This window comes from Lactuca serriola, chromosome 7, assembly GCF_051521515.1.
Source record: "Lactuca serriola cultivar US96UC23 chromosome 7, Lser_US96UC23_V15, whole genome shotgun sequence".
Classification (NCBI taxonomy): Eukaryota; Viridiplantae; Streptophyta; class Magnoliopsida; order Asterales; family Asteraceae; genus Lactuca; species Lactuca serriola.
In genome coordinates this window covers 64,604,037-64,610,641 of record NC_136414.1, presented here as the reverse complement: position 1 = coordinate 64,610,641, position 6,605 = coordinate 64,604,037, and the positions used below count along the sequence as shown (strand labels likewise).

General features: G+C 38.9%; 1 non-coding gene across 1 annotated transcript; it reads left to right on the top strand.

Moving 5' to 3' along the window:
• The first annotated feature begins 5,438 nt into the window (after positions 1-5,438).
• On the top strand, positions 5,439-5,545 carry LOC145065157 (small nucleolar RNA R71). Its single transcript, XR_013688305.1, has one exon. It is a non-coding gene; the product is annotated as a small nucleolar RNA R71 (small nucleolar RNA).
• Positions 5,546-6,605: the final 1,060 nt, after the last annotated feature.

Below are 6,605 nucleotides of genomic sequence, written 5' to 3'. Positions count from 1 at the left end.
ATAAACCCCAATTGCATCTATGTAATTGAATTAGGATCCTAGGGAAGAAAGTTTGTGAATCTAAATTGCCCATAACTGAACCGGGAGTACTCTAGTTTTCTCATTGAGATTTTTATTTTTAATTAATAAATTTCCAAGCTTTTGTTTGAATTTTGTTTTAATCTTTTTCGTGACAATTGATAGTAATACTTTTCTTTTTATTGACTGCTTTGGCACAAAGTTTAACCACGAACTCCTTGTGGATTCGACCCGACTTACCATATCTACTTAGGTTAGTTGGTTTATTTTTGATTGAGACAACGACCTCGATCAAAATTTGGCGCCGTTGCTGGGGACCACAAATTTTAATTATTATTATTATTATTATTATTATTATATATATATATATATATATATATATATATATATATATATATATATATATATATATATATATATATATATATAAGAAGTTAAATACCCCCTCCCCAACTTTAAACCTTGGATCGTCCTCGATACAAAAAATTAAAACACACAAAACGAAAAATAAAAGTAAAAACACACCAAACCGCGGGTTGCCTCCCGAAAAGCGCTAAGTTTTACGTCTTCAGCCGGACGGTTTACCTCGACTAAATTGCATCTGAATATTGAGGTACCTCGAGCGATGTTTTCTCAACGAGTGTCGTTTCACCATCTACCATTCGAATGTATGGTTTGAGTCTTTGCCCGTTTACCTTGAATGATTCACCGCCTTTTGTGTCCTTGATTTCAATGGCACCGTGATCCGCCACATTTGTCACCACAAATGGTCCACTCTATTTACTCCGAAGCTTTCCGGGGAAGAGTTTGAGACGAGAGTTAAATAGCCACACCAATTGTCCTTCAAAGAATTGTTTCCGGACAATGTGTCGATTGTGAAATGCTTTTGTCTTTTCTTTATAGATTTTTGAGCTTTCGTAGGATTCCTTTCAAATTTCTTCCAATTCAACAAGTTGGAGTTTTCTTTCCGTACCTGCATCACTCAATTCAAAATTAGCATTTTTTATGGCCCACATGGCACGGTGTTCCAACTCCATCGGGAGATGGCATGGCTTCCCATAAACAAGCCGATACGGGGACATTCCAATGAGTGTCTTATAGGCTGTTCGATATGCCCATATTGCATCATCTAATCTTAGGGACCAATCTTTTTGGTCGGGACGAACAATCTTTTCCAAGATGCGCTTTATTTCCCTATTTGACACCTCTACTTGTCCACTTGTTTGTGGGTGATATGGAGTAGCAATCCTATGAGTGACACCATAATGTTTTAACAACTTTGCAAAATGCCAATTTTTTAAAATGGGAACCCCCGTCACTAATAATAGTTCGAGGGATTCCATGCCTAGAAAATATGTTCTTTTTGAAAAATTTACAAACAACACTATGGTCATTTGTACGTGTAGCCTCGACTTCAACCCAGTTTGATACATAATCAACGGCTACAAGAATGTATAGATTGCCAAAAGACATGGGGAATTGGCCCATAAAATCAATTCCCCATACATCAAAAATTTCAACTACTAAAATTGGGTTCATTGACATCATGTCCCGTCGTGAGATCCCCCCAACTTGTTGGCAACGAATACAAGCTTTAACGAATGTATGTGCATCTTTAAAAATAGAGGGCCAAAAAAACCGCTTTGTAGAACTCGGTGCCCTGTCTTTTTGGCACTAAAATGTCCCCCACATGCATATGAATGGTAGTGTCGAAGAATGTCTTCTTGCTCCGTATGTGGTACACATCTCCTAATCACTTGATCCACTCCAATTTTGAAAAGATCCGGGTCCTCCCATATGTAGTATTTTGTTTGAGAGTGGAAGAACCTTCTTTGTTGAGCATTCCAATACGATGGAGTTTCCCCTGTCACAAAGTAATTCACTAAATTAGTAAACCATGGTATAGTTTTGACAGCAAGAATATGCTCATCCGGAAAGTTTTCTTGAATAACTTCCTTTGAGTTATCTTTATTAGTTATTCTAGATAAATGATCTGCCACAACATTTTCGGAACCCTTTTTGTCGCGAATTTCAAGATCAAACTCTTGAAGAAGAAGGATCCATCTTATAAGATGTGGTTTGGCATCCTTCTTTTCCAAGAGGTGGCGAATGGCACTATGGTCGGTAAAAATTACAACTTTAGATCCCCATATGTAAGATCTAAATTTGTCAAGCGCAACTCTTTTTCGGTGGTAGTTTAATTCAATTGTGCATCCAAAAAAGTTTTGCTCGCATAACAAATTGCAACGGGTTTTTTATTCACCCGTTGTCCCAAAACTGCCCCTACCGCGTAATCACTCGCATCACACATAATTTCGAAAGGTAAAGTCCAATCTGGCGATTGCAAGATAGGGGCTTCAACAAGTTTGTTATTTAATGTGGTAAAAGATTCAAAACATGCTTTATCAAAGGAAAATGGTGCGTCTTTTAAAAGTAAATTACAAAGAGGTTTTGAGATTGCACTAAAATCCTTGATAAATCTTCGATAAAAGTCGGCATGTCCAAGAAAAGAACGGACGCCTTTTACCGAAGTTGGTGGGGGAAGAGTAGAAATAATTTGTACTTTGGCCCGGTCGACTTCAAAACCACGCTCGGAGACAACATGGCCAAGTACAATTCCCTCTTTTACCATAAAATGACTCTTCTCCCAACTTAAAACCAAATTAGACTCAATACAACGTTTCAAAACTTTTTCTAATTGGTCTAAACATGTCTCAAAACATGATCCAAAAATAGAAAAATCATCCATGAAAACTTGTAATGCATCCCCCACCATGTCTGAAAAAATAGCCATCATACATCTTTGGAATGTGGCGGGGGCATTACACAAGCTGAATGGCATCCTTCGGAAAGCAAAGGTGCCATAGGGACACGTGAATGTGGTTTTGGATTGATCCTCGGGGTGGATGTCAATTTGATTATACCCCGAGTATCCATCCAAAAAACAATAAAACTTTTTACCAGACAATTTCTCAATTATTTGATCAATAAAAGGGAGAGGAAAATGGTCCTTTGATGTTGCAGCATTGAGTTTGCGATAATCGATGCAAACTCTTCATCCGGTGACCGGTCTTGTTGAGATCTTCTCTCCATCTTCTGTATCTACCACTGTAATGCCCGACTTCTTTGGCACTGTCTGTTTCGGGCTCACCCAATCACTATCAGATATTGGGTGGATAATACTTGCATCAAGCCATTTCAGCACCTCCTTTTTAACAACTTCTCGCAGATTTGGGTTGAGCCTTCATTGTGCATCTCGGGATGGCTTTGCTCCAGCTTCAGTGTTGATTCGATGCATACATGTGGTTGGACTAATTCCCTTCAAGTCTGCTATGGTCCATCCAATTGCTCCCTTGTACTTGGAAAGCACCTTCAGTAATGCGTCCTCCTGTGGACCTGTCAAATCAGAAGATATGATAATTGGTAAGTTCTCATTAGATCCTAAAAAAGAGTATTTAAGATGTGAAGGAAGAGTTTTAAGTTCAAGAGTGGGTGGCTCCTCCAAAGATGGCTTAAGTGGGTCCGAAAAACTTGTTGGCAATTTTTCAACTTGATAATTTCTTGGTGGCCTCTCTTGCTCAATAGCATTTTCAAATGCCTCCTCAACCATCTTGATGTCATCCAACTCTAAAACTTCGTCCCTGTCATTAGAAAGAAAAAACTCAAACGGATCGGGGTGTAAGATTTTAGGAGTGAATTGATGCACTAAGTCATCAACCACATCTACACGATAACATTCATAATCTGATGGTGAGTTAGGAAACGTATTAAAAATATTAATTCTAAGTTTCCTATTTCCAAAAGAGATATCCATGGCACCCATTCTACAATTAATTTGTGCATTTATTTTTTCCAAAAACGGGCGACCCACAATAATAGAAGGTTGACTTTCTTTATAGGTGCTTTCAGTGTCAAGAACAAGAAAATCAACTGGGTAATAAAAATCTTCCACCTTAATGATGACATCTGATAATATACCCCGAGGAATTTTGGTTGACTTATCGGCCAATCGCAAAACAATATCAATTTGTTCCAAAGTGCCTAAGTCATGTTGATCAAAAAGATTTCCTGGGATTATATTAACACTAGCTCCAAGATCAAGGAGCGCCTTTTTGATATTAATATTACCTAGGGTAATAGAAATTAAAGGTGCCCTGGGATCCTTAAGCTTAGGTGGAAGTTTATTTGATATTATGGAACTCGCATGCTCGGTGAAGTCAATCTTTTTAGGGAGGTGTGCTTGGAGTTTGCGTTTTTGAACACACAAATCCTTCAAAAATTTAGCATAAGAAGGTACCTCCTTAATAAGTCTGACTAACGGGATATTTATTTTAACTTGACTAAATAAATCCTACATGTCTTCCATTTTTGGCCCTCGCTTCACAAAAGGAAAGGATGCCGGTTTCTCTAAAGCCGAAGGGTATGGTGCGGTATTAACCTCCACACTATGCTCCCCAACTTTAGAGTCATCTTTACCCTTAACTACTTTTTGTTTTTCAAATTTGAAACCTTTCTCAAACTCTTCTTTTTCATCAAAAATGACCTCAATGTCACTGTCATTATCTAAAGTAGGAGCACTTACCTTGTTGTTAACCTTTTTCCCACTACGCAATGTGATTACCTCATTCACTTGATGCTCTTTTCCGAGTCTTTGGGTATGAGATGGGTTGACTGTTGTAGTGCTTGGAAACTTTCCATCTTCTCTTTTCCCAATTTGCTCCGCTAGTTGAGCAATCTGCTTGTCGATCGCAGCTATGGACTTGGAGTTAGTGTCAGTTTTCTGATATGTTTGGGTTATGAACTCCATGATTTTGTCCAACTTGTTGCGATCAGCTTCCTCCTTCTTTGATGTTTCACCCTGGTTAAAGTTGGATTGCTGGAACTGTTTTAGCTGATTTTGGTTTTGGTAATTCCCTTGACGGTTGTTGTTGTTGAAATTCCCATTGTTGTTGTAGTTCCCGCCTTGGTTGTAGTTCCGATTGAATGATCGTGGATTATTTGTGAATTGACCATAGCCGTGCACTTGACTGATTTCCTCTTGACTTCTCATGCACTCATCTGCAATGTGTCCTGAATCTCCACAGCTTACACATATCTTCTGTCCCTACGAAAAAAACACACCTTTCTCTTTGCCTAGACTAGAGAGTAGTAAGTCAATTTTTTTATTTAAAGAATTAATATCAGATTTGACTTCATTTTTCCAGTTTTTGTCTAGTCCAACTGAAGCAGCAGATGAAACTGTGTTGTCCCGTTTCTTAGCTGAGTAATTGGTTTTTGAACCATGAATCAACTGCTCCAAGAATTGCCAAGCGTCTTCACTATCTTGCATCATAATAGTGCCGCCAGACGAGGCATTAATCATGGTTTGATTGGCAGTGTCGACTCCATCATAAAAGAAACGTACAAGTTGTCAACGCGGAAATTCATGATGGGGACATGAACACAACAATTCCTTGAGGCGTTCAAATGCATCATGAAATTATTCATTGGGTTTTTGTGCAAAATCTTGTATAGCTTTTCTTATTTTCGTTGTTTTACTAGCAGGGTAAATTAACTCTTGCAAAAATTTAGTTTTTAAGTCCTCCCAAGTGGTAATACTATGGGGGGTAAGAGAAGTGAACCAATACTTAGCTTTTTCTTTTAAAGTGAACAGAAATAAGTGAAGTCTAAAGGAGTCTCTATTAGTTCCTTGCGGGGTATTCGCGTTAGCAATTGCAAGGAACTCGTAGAGGTGATTGTATGGATCATCAGTTTTATGGCCTCTAAAGACGGGTAAGACACTAATTAGTTATGGTCTTACTTCCACATGATGCTCATTTCCTTCCGCAAAGAGTATAGGTGAAGCATCATCATACTCTCCCGACTGAAAATGAGACGCCACGGATTGTCTATTAGGCTGCGGAAAATAAAGATGAGGGAATTGGTTAACTTCGTTGTAGTATCCTCCATTTGCATTGTTGAATCCACCATTTGGATTCCTTCGATATTGATTCCCAAAGCCTTGATTTCCGAATCCATCGTTGTAGTCATTGTTGACACCATTAGGGAAATTCTGGTTGTTCCAGTTATTGTTTTAGTTCCCGTTTCCATCCTGATTGCCTTGATTCCGTCTATTACCACCGTTGTGGTTCTGATTCCAACCAAGTCCATTGTCACTTCCATCATCAAAATCCCAGTCATCCTCGTTACCATCATTACCAAATTGAGGACCGACATTTCTAGGATTTTGGTTTTGATTTCTAACATTACCACCGTTGTGGTTTCCTACATTGCCTCCCATATTTTGTGCCCAATTTCCTCCATTCCCACCATTTTGGCCATGGTTGTTTCTATTTGGTTGTGGTTGCACTGGTTGGATGATTGGTGCACCGCCATTGTTGTTATTCCCATTGTTGTTGTTTGGGAATTGAGGAGCTAGTGGTGGAACTGGTGGTGGAGGATTATTGGCTGCATCCTCATGCCCCTCGATCACATCTTCCACGACAACATTATCTACACTCATGGTGTTGATGTTCCTTTTGGCGACCCGATTTAAGCGAGCTGTTCGTTCGATTTCTGGATCAAATGCAAGCGGTGAAGAGCGTCCG